Here is an 18121-nt window from a genome sequence, read left to right on the forward strand (position 1 = left end):
TTTCACCACCCAAGCAGGGTTTTATACTTCACATGATTACCACCCAACTCTATCGATTGTTTCGATACATTGGTCACTCGTTTTGGCATTCAGTTTGCCACCAGTAAACCACACCATCTCACTTCTCTAGCATTGAGTAATATATGATAGGAAAAAGGAAAGTCTCTACGGGAATTTATGGAGCGATTTGGGAAGATATCCTTGAATATCACTAATTTGAATCCTGAAGTCGCCATGCACTACCTTATAACAGCATTGAAGCCTGGCCCTTTCGTTGACAGTCATGCAAGAAACCTGTGAGCAATCTAGACGAGCTTCGGACCAGAGCAACTAAATTCATGCAGATGGAGGAACTGACAGACTTCCCTAGTACGACTCAACCGGACGCTCAAGAAAAGATGCACCATGATAGGGAAAGGATGTTAGCGCCTCGACTTGGCAACAGGTTCAAGGACTCTAGGCAGCCGAAATACATCAAATACACACCCCTCATGTCTAACAGAGCCAAAATTCTAGAGGAAGCCCTGAACGCTGACTTAATAATAGCCCCCTGAAGGGTTCCGACTCCCACAAATGCAGACACCACTAAACATTATCGGTATCATCGAAATTATGGGCACACAATGGAATATTGCTTTACCTTGAAAGACAAAATTGAGGAACTTATACAGGGAGGACATTGAGAAGATTTGTGAAGCGAGAATGAGGGGGATTCTCTTCCAGGGGAGAGCGAGAGAGGTGTTACGAGGAGCAACTACAAATAGCATCAAGATAATGGGAGAGGAAGGAGAAGGCACCCGAAGATGGATCGAACCCAAGAAAGATGATGAGCGGGATACGAGAGAAAAACTGCTAAGAGGGGTAATCAATTATATTTCAGGAGGCTTTGCAGGAGGTGGAGCCACTATGTTCGCAATAAAGAAGTATGTACGAGCAATCCAAAGCGTCAATGTCATATCCGTATGTCCCAAGCGGCACATGCCATCCATCACGTTTTGAGACGATGATTTTTAAGCAATTGAGCATGATGACCCAATGGAGATATCAGTAGAAATTGAGGACTTTGCGACAAGAAAAACCTTGGTAGACCCGGGCAATTTGGTGGACATCCTATACTGGGGCACATTCAGAAAACTAAGAATTCCAGAAGAACAAATGCAACAGTACTAAGAGCCGATCGTGGGCTTTTTAGGGGAGCAAGTGAATACGAAAGGCTACATTGACTTCTTCACCAAGTTTGGGCTAGGGGGCATGATGCGAACGGTAAAGATTTGATACCTTATTGTTGACGCTTACACCTCTTATAATATTTTGCTAGGGAGACCCTCATTGAATACGCTTGGTACGGTGGTATCCATATATCACCTGGCCATGAAGTTTTTGTCAACTTCAGGGGACATAATCATTGTGCATGTAAACCAGCCGACTGTGCACAGATGCTATGCAGACAGCTTGAGAGAAAGACCTAGGTCGCCTCCTCGACGAATAGTGAATAATGTCGAGAAAGTCCTAGGAGAAGAAGGAGTAGACTTGGATCCTCGAGTAAGCGATGAGGTAAGAGTGGAACCAATCGAGACCATAGAAAATTTCCATTTCGGTGACGAGCATTGATACACCCATGTTAGCAAGACACTCGTGAACACTCCCAAGATGCATGAAGTATTGCAAAAGAACACTGATTTGTTTGCCTGGAGCGCGACGGACATGCCAGGCATTGACTCAAGTGTAGTCAGCCACAAACTGTCTATTTTTCGAGAAGCTCGGCCCGTCACTCAGAAAAGAAGAAAGATGGGGGGAGAAAAGAGGAAGGCCACAAAAGTAGAAGTACATAAGCTAATTTCGGCAGGATTCATCAAGGAGGCCACTTATACGACCTCGCTAGCCAATGTAGTGCTGGTGAAAAAGAAAAATGGCAAGTGACGCATGTGTACAGACTACACCAACCTTAACAAAGCATGCCCAAAAGACACGTATCCTCTCCTAGTATTGACAAACTGGTAAACGACGCGGCTGGTCACAAGGTACTCAGTTTTTTGGATGCATACTCTGGGTACAACGAGATTCCAATGTATCCTCCTAATAAAGAGAAAACGACGTTTATAATGGAAGAAGCTAACTTCTATTACTAAGTCATGCCTTTTGGCCTAAAAAATGCTGGGACCACATACCAGCGGCTGATGGATAAGGTGTTTCGTCATCTCATAGAAAGGTGTATAGAGGTCTACATCGACGACATGGTGGTCATGTCAGATTCACTTGAGCAACACATAAAGGATTTGGACAAGCTCTTGACGGTCGTACGGGAGTATGATATGAGACTAAATCTAGAAAAGTGTGTCTTCGGGGTCGCAAGCAGGAAGTTCCTGGGTTTCATGTTAACCCACAGTGGAAAAGAAGCCAATCCTGACAAGTGTCAAGCAATTGTTGACATGCAAAGTCTGGCCAACATCAAGGAGGTACAAAGATTGGTGGGGAGGATGATTGTATTATCATGTTTCATGCCTAAGTTAGCAGAAAGAATCCAGCCAATGCTTAGGCTCATGAAGAAGGCACAAAAGTTCGTATGGAATGAAGTTTGCGAGCAATCTTTTCAGTCGTTGAATGAATACCTATCTTTTCCCCCAGTATTGCAAAAATGTAGCAGGAGAAAACCCCTTTTGGTATATCTAACCATCTCCATCAATGCTATTAGTGCAGCCATTGTACAAGATCAGAAGGGGATCAGTGACTTGTGTATTTTATTAGCAAGGCCCTACATGATGCAGAATTGTAATACCAAATGGTAGAAATAGTGATCCTGGCACTTGTAATAACACCTAGGCGACTGCGACCGTATTTTCAGGGGTACAAAGCAATAGTCAAATCTGACTATCCGGTACACAAAGTGTTGAAGCGACCCAATCTCGCGAGCCGAATGATGGGGTGGTCCATAGAGTTGCCCGAGTATCATCTTCGATGCGAAGCCCGAGGGCCGATTAAAGCCTAATGCCTCACGGATTTTGTCAACGAATTAATAGGAGACCTTGACGTAAGCAAGGAAGGCTGAATCTTATTGGTGGATGGTTCCTCTAACACGAAAGGCGAGGGTGTTGGTATTGTTTTGTAGTGGCCAAATGACTTGCTACTCGAACAAGCCTTGCCTTTTGACGTCAAACCCTCTAATAACTAGGAAGAATATGAGGCGTTAATGGCAAGACTGACCCTCGCAACGAACATGGGGGCGGATACAGTGACATGCAAAACTGATTCCCAACTAATAGTAGGACACTTGGACAACACCTTTCAAGTAAAGGATCCTCTCCTATTGCAGTATTATCATGTAGTGCAGGGCATGTTGAACAAGTTCAAGACAACGAGTGTAAAGCATGTTAGCAGGTCTCAGAATTCCAAAGCCAATCTACTCTCAAAATTGGCAACTACCAAAATAAAGGGACAAAATCATACAGTGATCCATGCCACACTTGACCATCCCACTGTAACCTTGATGGATTGCAATACTATTGAGGCAATCGCACCAGAAGACGAGGAATGGATGACTCCCATTATGCAGTTTATACAGCATGGCAACAGAAGTGCAGAAGACAACCCTATCATGCGTAAAAAGGCTTCTCTCTTCTTGATTGGGCAAGAATTGTACAGGAGGCTTTTCCAACCCTTTATTAAAATGCGTGACAAACCGTCAAGCTCAGTATATTATGGAGGAATTGCACAAAGGAATTTGTGGCTTACATTCAGGATCTCGAACCATGGTAGCCCGGGTACTACGAGCAGGATATTATTGGCCGACTGTAAAAGAAGACTGCGAAAAGTACGTTAGGAAGTGTGTCCAATGCCAACACCATGGTAACATGATACACCTCAAGTCGGAGGAATTACATGGCATTACATCCCCCTAGCCATTCGCCAAGTGGGGCATGGATATCCTAGGGCCCTTTAGCCTAGGGAAGGGTCAGGTGAAATTTTTGCTGGTGGCCATAGACTACTTCACCAAGTGGATTGAGGCAGAACCACTAGCCCTTATCACGGCCCAATAGGTGCAGAAGTTCGTCTGGAAGAATGTAGTGTGCCGATTTGGCATACCAAACATCATTATAACAGATAATGGTAGACAATTTATCGGCAAGGGACTAGTCGAGTTCTATAATGGACTCCATATCCAACATATTACCAGCTCGGTCTAACATCTGTAAACAAATGGGCAAGTTGAACCGGCAAACAAAATCATATTGCGAGAGCTTAAGAAGAGGCTATGAGATGCCAAAGGCACGTGGGCTGGCGAATTATTAGAGGTCTTGTGGGAATATCGCTGCACCCCGCAGTCTACAATGCACAAGACACCCTACAGCCTAGCCTATGGAGTAGACGCTATGATCCAAGTCGAGATTGGGGAACCCTCTTTGCGAAAGCATCTATTCAATACACACCTTAATGAAGAAAGTATACTGACAAGCCTAGACCTAGTTCAGGAACTTTGAGATCAAGTACGCATTCGAGAGGAGGCATCCAAGTAGAAAGCCCAATGCCGCTACAATACCAAAGTCAAACCCAGATCTTTTCACCAGGGAGATCTAGTGTGGCGCATGGCAAGTGCTGCCCAGAAGCATGAGGGGAAATTTTCACCGAATTGGGAAGGGCCATTCCAAATCAAAGAAGTTGTGGGAAAGGGTGCATATAGATTGGAGCACCTAGTGTGATGATTATATTTATTAAATTTTAAATTTACCATGTTTGGGAAATAGTTTATATTTAATGCGGCATTTATTGTACTTTCGAATTTTATTTATTTAATATCAGTAATATTCCTTAGGGATGTTACAGCAGCAGTGGAGGTAGGTGGCTGAGAGAGAGAACGCACACGCGAGGAAGAAGAAGAAAAAAAGTGATTTGCGATTTTTGAACCCTAATGAACCTTTTGGCCTCGGTTCAATTTTTAACCGAGGCAAAAAACAGTTTTTGGCAGCAGTTCAATTCCACCCGAGGCAAAAAATAATTTTTGGCCTAGGTTCAATTTTTAACCGAGGTAGAAAATAGTTTTTGGCAGCGGTTCAATTTCAATCGAGGCCAAATATCACTACTATAATGGAATTTTTGAAATATTAGCGAACTTTTAGGCTTCAAGTCTTCAAAACCGAGGCATATAAGACATTTTGGCACCGGTTTTCTAATGAACCGAGGCATAAAAGTTGGAAAAAATTGCAAAAGTGCCACCGCGCCATTTTATGCTTCGGTTAAGCGACAACCAAGGCCTATAACGTGAGTTAAAAGGCCAAAACTGCACTAGTGGCAGCAACATGCAATCTCAGTCAAAAAGGAAAGAACCGATGCGTATAAACTTAGTCAAAAAGAAAAGAGTGGATCCTCGAATACAAACGGCCCACAATTAACAATAGTAGGTCCGTCAAGAGACTAGTATAAATTAAGACCTAGTGAACACGTAAAGGTATGCTTTTCTCACTTAACCACAGACACCTCATATTGAATCATTGTTTGACTTAAGCGTCGGAGTGCCTACAAGTACCCCATCCTTGGAGTGCATTCGGCATGGAGATCTAGGAGGAATCCAAAGAGGAGCAAAAGGAGGTTCAATTTAGATCGTCTGGTTTCGTACTATTTTAAAATAGTATCGATCAGGTAAACTTATATTTATAAATATGTCACCACATTATTTATTATGTTAAATAGATTATAACTGACATAGTAAATTTTGTAAAATGTTATTTTTTTCACTAGTGACTATTTTACTTCTAATTTACCAAATTTCAGAAATATTGACTATCTATGCAAACTTAAATAAAGACCATAGTAGCATTTGTCCAACGTACAAATAACAATATTTTTTACGTTTTTTTTAATTTCAATCAATGTAATTATTGTTTTTCTTTTTCAAACAAAAGTTCAACATAAAATATCTTGATTTTCTACGTCTCCCACATTCACATCAATCTTTTATGTGATCGATGTAATTTGAACTTTAAAATCGGCGAAGAAAATCTCTTTAATACATGTAAGAAAGAAAAATATCAACATATATTTTAAACTAGCACTAGTGCAGGGAAGGGAAATGACAGCGGTTATTTACAGCTTTTGGCTTCGAGTTCGCAACCGCTGCATATACGACCGAGGTAAAAAGCTAGTATTTTATGCCTCAGTTACAACCCGAGGCATATTTAATCTTTATTGCCTTGGTTCTCGCACAACCGAGGCCTAATGAGCATAAGAAATTAAAAAAAAAACACGCAGCGGCACCGAAAGAACCTCCTAGAGGTGCGTGCAGTGGCGGTGCAGGTAGACTAAACAGAATCGCAGTGGAAGTTGGTGATGGTTGCTCGAAGAACACGCAGCGGCTCCGGTGGCAGTGCACAGCCCCTCCATGGTGCAGCGACGGTGGTGGTTGGTCGAAGAAGAAGAAGAAGTCGCGGCGATGCGGTGCAGGCGATGAAACGATGGCCTGGAGCGTCGGAGGTGTGCGGGATGGTGGGAGCTGTGCGTTAGAGGTGTGCGGGACGGTGGGAGCTGTGCGGGACGGTGGCGCAAAGCTGCGCTGGTCGTCGGAAAAGGGCGGTGCGGTGCGGTGCAGGCGACGAAATGCTGGCCTAGAGTGTCGGAGGTGTGCGGGATGGTGGGAGCTATGCGTCGGAGGTGTGCTGGACGGTGGGAGCTGTGCGGGATGGTGGCGCTAGTCGTTGGAGAAGATGAAGGCTGGCTGGAGATGGTGAAGCTCGCAGAGAAACTGAGGCATATTGTACCCTTACTGCCTTGGTTATTTGAAACTGAGGCATATTGTACCCTTACTGCCTCGGTTGGGCGCTTGACCGAGGCCTATTGTCTCGCTACTGCCTCGGTTATTAGAGAACCGAGGCATATTGCTTCAGTAAAAAAAAATTCAAATTATGGGTCAACGCGTGAGTCAAATTTTTTTTTAGCCATATGCCTCGGTTAGTATGATAACCGAGGCATAAAAGATGAATTTAATTAAGAAACTGCCACCGCGTGCTTATATGCAGCAGGTCCGCAGGAACCGAAACATATACTGCGATGTAAATGCTCCAAAATGCACTAGTGTAGTATGTTTCAAAGTACATAATAAGATTAATTAAAAAAATCAATAAAAAATATTTACAGTCCGAATTCAAAATATGAAATGTAGATAAAACCAAAGTCATTTTTTTCACCCTCAAAGATATTTTTCAAATTCTCTCTAGGCCTACATAAAAGCTTGGGTAGTGACTGTGCCATCTCCTCTGCTTATCCTATAAATTAATGGAGTTTGGGTTCTTGAATAATCAAAGCAAAACTCATCCTATCTTCCTTAGTATACTCGAAAACCAACCAAGCATATTCACATCAAATTAATAGAAGAAATATATTCATAAGAACAGTTATTTACTTTTTGCCAAAATTAACACATTTTCTTACGCTGGAGTTTTCATAACCACGTGCAGGAAGATGATAGCGACATGAACCAAGTTCCAGTACTAAAAGAATATGTGAGGGAGATGATTGTGTCTCCTGTTGGTAACAATATCTTCTTTAAATTAAACATCATCAACTCAGTCCAACGTTTGGGTGTTTCTTATCATTTTGAACATGAAATTGATGAAGCATTGCATCAAATTGATGAGATTTCAACGAGAACAATAGAATAAGTTACAATGATGATCTTCATTATCCCGCTTTACTCTTCCGGTTTCTTAGACAACAAGGTTATCCTATTTCATCGGGTATGACTTTGCAACTATTACTACACCAATCTAATATTGTCGTTCGATCTTCTATTCCTCATTTGTACCATACTGTGACCTTGTTTCTGTCCAGAACAACCATATAGCTAGAAATGACAAAAATGTTTTTGCTCGCATGTATCTGTGGATAAAAATATTTGCACTGGATAGTGAGTACTCGTGAGTAGTGGATAGCTGGTATTTTAATATCCGTTTATAAACGGATCGGATGTGAGAATCATACTACTGATACCCGTGAATATCCGTTACCCGCACGTAGGTAATGGATAACAATTATTAAAATACTCGTCTATAAATGGATCGGATGCGAGTACCATACTACTCACATCCACGGGTATCTGTTATCCACAAAAATATAAATTTAAATTTAAATTTAAATTTAAAATTTAATTTATATATTATTAAAATTTAATTTAATTAAAATAAATTTTAATTTATATTTTATTAAGTTAAATTTTATTAAAATTAAAAATTAATTTATATTATATTTTATATTTTATATAATTTTATTTAGATTTTATTTTAAAAATTTATAAAATACATATTTTTTATATATTTGCATGTAAAAGAGTATTACAGGTTTCCACATGTATTTTTTACACGGGTACCTGATGAATATTTTTTTTTGCGGCTTGGGTAGTGAGTAGGCACTATCCGTGCCCGACCTAACTCATTGTCATCCTTACATATAGGTAGTCAAGTTTAGAGGAAAAATAAGTCCAAAGCAATTTGTAAGTTTTTATTTAATTTAAATGTAGAAATTTGTAGTGCAAAAAAGTTTAACAAAAATTACTTCATCAAAATTAAGTTGATTTGAAACATACACATATATCTTGAAATTTAATACGTTATTTACTTGCGAAACAGATGTATTTTTCCAATTCAAGGACAAAGTAGGAAAGTTTAAGGAAAGCATTGTGAATGATGTGCAAGGAATGTTGAGCTTGTATGAAGCATTCCAATTAAGATTCCATGGAGAAGAAATATTGGAAGAGACATATAAAAAAGAAGTCAGCAATGTGACCAAAGTAATATTTTCCTTCAAAAGTTACATTTTATTATTAAATGAAAAGTTAATAAATAAATAAATAAATCCAAGTGCAAGACTTTGAGAAATTAATTGGGATTTTTTTTGTTCAGGTGGTGGGTTAAAGATTTGAATGTCTCGACAAACTTTCCATTTGTACGACATAGGATCGTGGAAATTTGCTTTTGGATTATTGGAGTCTATTATGAGCCGCAATACTGCCTTGCATGAAGGATATTGAAAAAAGTAACTGCCATGTTATCCATAATTGATGATGTGTATGATGCCTATGGCACCATTGATGAGAGCTAGAGATTTTCACCAATGCAATAGAAAGGTCAAAAAACAGCTTTTATACTATATAGTATCTTCTCAATTGTATTCTTCAATTTAATATCTTTTTATTCTTATTCTTTTTTAAATAAAAATTAAAGTAAACTTTCTAATGAGTACAGGTGGGATATCTCCTCATTGGTTGATCTCCTAGAATATATGAAATTATGTTATAAGGCACTTTTGGATATTTTTGAAGAAACAAAGCAGGAGTTGAAACAGCAAGGAAAAGAATACTTCGTCAAGTATTCTAAAAATGAAGTATGGATAAGTGTTTTTATTTTGTTAAATTGTTCCTTTTAAAAATTTATATACAAAATTAGTTTTGCACATTAGTTAGATATTTGGACATAATAATTTTGCATTTGAAAGATCTTAAGTACTTTTTTATTATCTATTTAATATATTACAAGAAAATTTATCATTACCAACTAATTTTAGTAATCAAAAGTTGTTATTCAATATAATGACCAATTAAGATACAAATTTACAAAATAAATAATTATTGAGTACTAAAATAGTCAATATAAATGAAAAATTATAATTAGTCTCCAAATTAGTTTCTAAAATTTAGTTACCAAAAAAAATTAGTCACTAAACATTAGTTCTAAGGTTTTTGCTACCAAGGGAGTTGATTTCTAAATTAATTTCTAATTAATTAGTAATAAATTTAGTGACCAATTATAATTTTTTATTTTATGAATTGGTATCTAAATTGATCTTACTAACTAATAACTTTTAGTCAATAAATTGACCATTAATAAAATAATTTTTGTAGTGATAACGAGTATTTCATTCTGTAAAATTAAAAGGTTTTTAAGAATATGTTTCTCTTTTATTATCAACGTTACCGATCAAAATGGTGCATTATCTCTGTATATAAAGATTCTTAAGCTCGTAGTATATCATGTTACTTAATTTAACCTTTCATGAAAATAATAGAGTGAACTTTTTGTCACTGTATAAATTGGGTAACCAATATTTTGATCCTTAGCTAATAATGTAGCAAAAGATTATTGTAAACAACATAAACTTCTTATCATATATTTTTACCTTTAATTATAGATAAAAAGACTAGCCCAAGCATACCTTAGTGAATCAAGATGGTTTCATTCCAACCACACACCAAGAGTAGAAGAGTATGTGAAAGTTGCAACTGTGACAAACACTTATGCTTTGTTGACAAGTGTATCTTTCTTGGGCATGGAAGACACAACAGAGGAGGTCCTCATATGGCCAACAAGTCACCCAAAAATTATTGAAGCTGCTTCAGTTATTTGTAGGCTCATGGATGACATTGTTGGAACTGAGGTATATCTAAACACCCATTGCCATTTCTATTCGGCGCATTATATGGATTCACCGAAAAAACGAGTACATAAGGTTAAACATTTTTATGGGAATCTTGCAAAATGCCTATTTAAACGATGAGTGGATTATGTTTTTAGTCCTTGAACATTGACATAAAGTTGGAATTCGTTTATATAATTTTTTTTTATATATTTTGGTTCTCAAACTTTGATAATGAATGGATATAGTCTTTTTAACCCAATTATGTTAAACTTTTTTTAGGTGTCAAACATGTTTCATGATAATATTTGAGTTGTTTCCACCGTTCGATATGTTCTCGCTTCAATGTTAACTGAAAAACGCATTTAACACGTAAATATAATTTAACTTAATTGGATTAAAAATATTATGTTCTTTCATTTTTAAAGTTTAAGAATAAAAATTTGTCAAAATTTTGAATAGGGATAAATTTCAATTTTACGTTAAAGTTGAATGACTAAACATATTTAATCTTTAAAAAGAAAAGAGTATTAAATTGTTATTACTCATATACTCAATGCTACTAGGTTAAATATGTAGCTCAACACATTTTTTTTAAAACATGGATGGAAAACCGTTAATTTACCATATAGGTTCACTGATCCCTCTGATCTCGATAAGTAGGAGAACAACATTAAATAATATTGTTTTCTTAAATATGCTTTGGTCTTATATTAATTATCAAATTTTGTTCACTCAGAAGAAAAAAAAATTTTTGGTTCTAATAATTTATTTTATTTTTGGTCTTCAAAAAAACTTTCATATAGCATTTTAAATAATGAAACATAATGTTTTAGATAATAATATTGGGAAAAATAAATTATTAGGAATCGAAAAGTGAAGAAAAGTTTATTAGTGTTAAGAAGTGAATTTTAAGCCAAACTCGACTCTACAAAAGATTAAGTTAAAGTCTATGAAAATATTATTAAAAGCCAAGTTAGCGTATACTATGACTAGATAATGAAATTATAGCAACATTTTCCACATTAGCAAAGCCAACCAAAAAGATGTAAAAAAAACTATGTACCCAACTCAGATACTACATTAATAAACTAAAATCAATTCAGAAACAAAATTAAACAGAAGAATTACCCAAACTATTTTTACATTTTTCTCAGTTCCCAATGAAATGCCCACTCAATGTCTTGTGGAAGTTGCAGGCATGCCCCAAAACCAAATCCTTAGACATTTCCATTCAGAATACAAGAGAACAAAACAACATATAACATTTATAATTTTAATCCTTATACACTATTGCATTACCTATCACTGTGATTGCAGATAGAATGTTAAAGATGACTATATAAAATCAAGAAAGCAAATCCAAAGTATCAAACTGAAAAGAAATTTGCAAAGTTTATTAAGAGCAAAAATAGAAGTCATCACAAAAGTATAAAAATGAAAACCAAAACTTTGTTTCAAATTTCAATTGCTATGAATATGGTGAAATAGGTCACGTAAAAGTGGACTGTCCAAATGCTAAAAAGGTAAAGAGAAGAAAAGAAAAAAATATTTTAAGAAAAAGAAATTGGAGGATAACGATTCAAGTTCTTCTTCAAGCTCATCCAGCTCTAGTGAATCTGATAAGGAAGCAAAGATGTGTTTGATTGTTGAGTGTGACTCCTCCAATAGTGAGGTAAGCTCTAATTGTATTGAAAATGATTATGATGCTATATATGATGCATTTCAACAGTTTCTCTTTAAATCTAGTAAATTAAATGTTACTCACAAGAAATTAAAATATGATTTTAAGGAGTTACAAACTAAGTTTGAAAAGTCTCTTGAGGAAGAAAAAGTCTTGAAAAAAAAATTCAATTTTAGAAAATAAAGAGACTGAAATTATTGAATGTGCATCTTGCAAAATTTATATGTTTGATTTAAATATTTTTGAAAAACAACTTGAAGATGCAACAAAGAAATCTCTCAAGAATAAAAATAAAAGAACTCGTAGGGTATAGGTAGAGAAAGGTAAGCCTTATTCTAAGAATATAAATTGTGTAACATTTTGTATGCAAAAGGGGCACACTACAAATAAATGTAGAATTAAACATTTTGATGTTCCTAATGGAAGATATGTTTGGATTCCTATTATAAAGTAACATGTCTCTAACCTCAAAGGACCTAATTAAGTTTATTGGGGACCAAAATGTTATTGTTTTTTTTTCTTGCAGGTTATTTCAAAATTAAAAAAAAAATCTCTTTGGATGTTCAAGAGCTAGTATATTCATCAAAATTTTGGTATCCTAGTAAGTTCTATGATTATATAATGGGTTTGGGAATATTAGATATGTGTAAAAGTGGTAAAAATCATTAATTTCAGTGTTTTTCGGAAAACTCCACTGAGATAATCGAATATCTCAGGTGATAATACATTATCAACAAATATGGAAATTTTTGTACTTAGGTATGAAACAATAATTGATTATCTTAAGCTGATAATCGATTATCTTGTATAGTAGGACACATATTTTCAAATATTTTATCATTTGAGAGAGCTTTTCGATAACTTAGACCATGAGCAACAACTGGATACTTCATAAATGCAAATTAGTATGTTGGAGCTCATTTTTTTAGTATAACATTTCCTTCTTTAAACCCATATATTTTTCTAATCTTTAGAATCAGTCTTGATTTAGGGGAGTATTTGTTCTTGAAAAGTTGTACCAAAAAGGGAGAATATTACATGTATGGGGAGTTTATCTCTTAAATTTTTCATAAAAAGAGGGAATTCAATTTACTTAAGTTATCTACTTTAGGGGAAGCTGTCTAAAGAATTCATTTTTGATTATGATAAAAAAAAAGGGGGATATATATTTGTGTTAATATCTTATGATAATTCTTTTATTGGGGAAGATATATGTTGATGTCTTGTAAAACCTTGTGTTTTAAAAAGGAAAGAAAAACTATTTATCTTTTATTTGGATTAACTACTCTTTTCTCTTAAGTTGTTTATTAAGAATAAAACATATCACAAGTCTTCAACAATTTTTTTTATCATCATAAAAAAGGGGGAGATTGTTGACAAAAAGAAGAAGATAGACATCTTCCTTCAATAACGAGTTTTGATGATGATGATGACTTATGAAGAAGTATGGAAGACTTAATGGTGATGCATGGAAAAATGTTGAAGACTTAAAAGAATGCTTGGATTCAAGAGATACATTGAAGACTTAAGGGTTTAGTTGTTTAGGTATTCTAATTTGTGTATGTTATTTAAAATAGTTAAATTAGTATGTCAAGAGTCAAAAAGCAAAACCCATTCAGTAGAGCACCAAGAGAACTTTATTTATTTGCAAAACTCATTGAAATAATCGATTATTCTTAGTGATAATCGATTATCACTAAGAATAATCGATTATCGCAATTAAAACTGATTTTTGAGAAAACCCTCTATGATAATCGATTATCACATACTGATAATAGATTATCATGGCAGATAATAGATTATCACAACGAGAAAGATGTTTTTATAAAAGTTTCTATGGCAGTTGTGACTTAACTTTTCATATTCTTAACCTACTTTCTAAATAGGCTTCTATAAATAAAGTGGTAAGCTTTTATTATAAGAAAAACAGAAGTTAGAGAAGTCTGAGTACTTCAGAACTCTCTGTGGGAAGACTTTGAAAAACCTAGTGTGGGTAGAGCGATAACTTTCGTCAAGTGGGATCTTGAGTGATTAAGTGTTGCTGTTGTTGCTAGGAGAAGCTGATCATCCTTTGTGTGAATCAAAGGAGGTGTTCATTCCTTGTGTGATTCAAGGAAGGTGTTTCTTCATCTCTTGTGTGATTCAAGAGAGGTGTTCATCCCTTGTGGATTTCAAGGGAGGTGTTTTCTAAACCCTAATCTTTCTTATCATTGATTGTAAGTTTAGTTTATTGTAGTGATTGAGTTAATCTCGTTTTTCAGAGATTAACAACTGGATGTAGGGTCTTTTGATACGAACCAGTATAAATACTTTGTGCAATTTTCTCTTCGCTACTCACTTTATTTTTTTGTGTTTGTTAAAATAAAGGAAATTTTTTTAATTGAACTTTGATATTAAAAGGAAAATTTTAAAAGCACATTTTTTATTAAGAACCCAATTCACCCTTTTCTGATTTTTGTCCAAATGCTAATCATTCTGTTACACGTTTTTCAACACCTTGCGTTTTATTATTTTTTAAATTCAAAAGTTTTCACAATGTTTTAATGTTCTAACAAGTATATAATTATAAAACTAAATGAATGACTAATATAATACTCAAGATAAATAATAGGTTAAATAATTTTTACCTACTGAAAATTTAATAAAATTGAAAAAGTTAAATATTCTATCTAAAAAACCTAAGGATTTGTACAAAGAAAAAAAAACTCAATTATAACAAAATATTGGAAGCAATTGCCATTGATTTTGTACCTTTTAAATTGTTTAGTTAAATACATAATTACATTCTAAGACACGTATTTTTTCTAAATGTGAGACACCTATGTCTTGGTGATGCTAGAAATAGTATATATTTTCACACTTGACATTGTGCAATTGTTCAACAACTTCATTGTACCCCCTCACTAGAATTCAAGGCAAACTTTGTGAGGAAAATACACTAGTGTAAAATAGGCTTTTATATAATCCTATGACATAAAATGTTTGTGCCACCCACAATTTTAGTTAAATTGAAGACAAATTAGTGATAATTGTTATGTACTTATTCGTTTCAAGAAAACTTCTAAATAATGATCAATTTTAGTAACCAATAAAATAACTATAGGACAACTTTAGATACTAATTTACAAACTAAAAATTATTGATTATTAAAATAGTCACAATCTATTATAAATATAAAATAGCATATATTGGCAAATTTACTTAAGTAACCATCCCTAAATTTTTGACACGTGTCTTTTTCGTTTTTAGTTTTTCTTTATTGCACATCCTCTCATTGTAACACGTGTCTAAAATTTTGTTGTAGAAATACGCTAAGACTGAAGTGACGTGGTTGTGTTTTCAAATTTAAACATTTGTAGTCATGTCCAAAAGCTTTCTCTAGCAAATTTGTTTCATTTCTCTACATCTCAAACCTAATCTTCCTCTCCTTACCTTTCCTCTCCTATTTTTGATTTTCTCCACTTCCCTACCAATTTTCATCAACCTTCTTACAAATTTCTTTTCTTTGTTTTTTTTTTCAGTTCAAAAAACCTTTCTTTTTTCAGTTCACAAAAACCTTTCTTGTTTCGGTCTTCCTCTTCCTCTTCATTTATCTAAGGTCGAGGTAAAAGTTTTGGTCTTCCTCTATCAAATTTGGGGTATGGTTGGGTGTTTGAGTGGTGCCCATGTAGTAGTTTCTAGACTGTACATCTCCATTGTATTGTGGTTGCGGGTTTTTGAGAGGAGTTGATTCTTTTAGGATTTATGGTTTTGTTGATTGTTTTTCGTTTGTAGTTGCGGTTACGTGTTGTGTCTTTATATGTTGTGCATTTGGGTTGTGGGTTTTCGAGAGAAGTTTATTTTTTTAGAGGGTTTGTAGTTTTGTTTGATTTTTTGTTTTATAGTTGTTCTCGATTGTGTTGTGTGTTGTGGTTGTTGTTTTTATATGTTGTGCATTTGGGTTGTGGGTTTTCGAGAGAAGTTTATTTTTTTAGAGGGTTTGTAGTTTTGTTTGATTTTTTGTTTTATAGTTGTTCTCGATTGTGTTGTGTGTTGTGGATGTTGTTTTTCCTAATGTGGTTCTATTTCATTTTTTGGGGTTTAAGGTTAGATTGTTTTGTGTTTATACACTATTAGTTTGGTTTTAAGTTGTTTAGTTTAGGTTTTAAGTTCTATGGTAGAATAGTCAAAAGGTACTTCAACCTTTAAACAACAGCAAATTGAACACAATCTCCACCCAATGAATGATGGAAATTTTTCTCTAAGTTTTGAACGAAACTATGGTTGGGGTCTTGATATAGGTTTGGTGGTTACTGATATAGGGAAAATGTTATATTTTTCTTTCTGATTTTTTTATGCTTGCTTTCTACCTATATTTTAATGGTTTTATTTAATGATGGAAACAAGCATGTGTATTATTGTTGTTGGATTAATTATATGAGTGATGGATATGCTATGACATTGCCACTCCCCAACCTATACAAGAATGCATGTGTTATGATTGAAGTGTACATGCCACAATGTGTTTGGATTTAGCTGTCTTTGTTCTCTAAAGAGAAACTCAGTGGAGTAATGGAGTGATTAGGTTGTTGCATTTGAAATTTGGAAGAGGAAATAAAGAAACACATAACTTTAATCATTCTCTTTTTCCATTCTTATGCTTGAAGATTAACAATTTTAATGACTACTGCATGTTGCACGTGAAGCACAAGACTTGTAAGTTAGAAATACAATGACCAAATTAAAATAGTAGTTACAGTTATTGAGCAGCAATATTGGGCTAATTTATAAATATACAAATAGTTTACAAGCAATTTAATGAGGTTGACATGAGCTAAGATACGTACTGTTGGGTGTTATCAGTAGCAGCAAAAGTCATACCGGTATGCTACTCTAAGCATTCTTGCATCTTTGAGTAATAATTCCATGTCAATTGGATTGAATGCGTAATATGTGATTGAAAAGCTTCATTATGAATACTTCATTGTTTAAATTTTCTTGACGTTATTTTACATGAAAATTGAATTTGATAAATTCAATTATGCAGGGTGTTTAAATCTCCTCCTCTCCTTGAATTCAATCATCCAGTTTTGATTCACTTAATTTTTGAAAGAATAATTTAAGCTTTCTATTTTCTATTGTGATTTTATTAATTAATAGGTTCAATGAATAAAGTTGTTTTTGGTTTCATGAAGTGATGCAAGACCAAAAAATTATTTCTTTTGTCGAAGCTTTGAACCATAACTATGGGAAACATCCTGATGAAAGTAAATATTTATTTTAACTTTTTCATACATATAATTGGTCGCTTTTCTGAATTCAAAAATTCAAGGAAACGTGAAAAACTTCCAGCAGAGAGAGTTTGGTGATTTTGCATAGCTTACATTTCTAGGGAAACAATTTCACTGGAGGACTAAAGGAAATATTTTCGAAAAAAGTATCAGTACCAACAGGTACTTCTAATAAAATGTGTTAAAAAAACATATTTGTCTAATAGCTCAACTTAGAAAGGGATCTGAATTGATTAATGAGTCTTTCACTTGTTTAAGTTGAATCTTGAAAGAGTCTTTAAGTTTTATAACCCAATTAATCAATTTCGCAGTTATGTGTTAATGGACTGCTTAAGGCAATTAAGAAAGATTGTAAGAGAAGAGAAAAATTAAGACACAACAGTTTATACTGGTTCGATTCATAAAGAATCTACGTCCAGTCTTCTCCTAAGTAAACCCACTTAGGAGGATTCCACTAATACAATTAGGATCCAAGAATTACAAGAACACCTATATAATTCTAGAACCTAAAACCCAAGAACTTGATCTACCAATCAAGAACTCCCCCTAGGAGCAATGCATCCACGCAATTGCACCTAGGCCTACACTTCACACAATGAAGCAACTGTAATCAGAAATACAATAAAAAGAATCAAGAAACGAATACACCTATGTTTTGCAGATTTGTTAATTTGCTCCTAGATTCAAGCTAGACCCATCAAGGTACAATCAACCATCAATCTCCTTGAATCTTCACTTGAATGATCTTCCAGAATGCTCAAAAACTTTGTGTCTC

General features: G+C 34.7%; 1 pseudogene; it reads left to right on the forward strand.

Moving 5' to 3' along the window:
* Positions 1-6616: 6616 nt before the first annotated feature.
* On the forward strand, positions 6617-12796 carry LOC114180625 (putative terpene synthase 2; annotated as a pseudogene).
* The last annotated feature ends 5325 nt before the right edge of the window (positions 12797-18121 follow it).

The sequence above is a fragment of the Vigna unguiculata genome, chromosome 4 (assembly GCF_037176805.1).
Source record: "Vigna unguiculata cultivar grain cowpea cultivar isolate G323 ecotype 2 chromosome 4, ASM3717680v1, whole genome shotgun sequence".
NCBI lineage: Eukaryota > Viridiplantae > Streptophyta > Magnoliopsida > Fabales > Fabaceae > Vigna > Vigna unguiculata.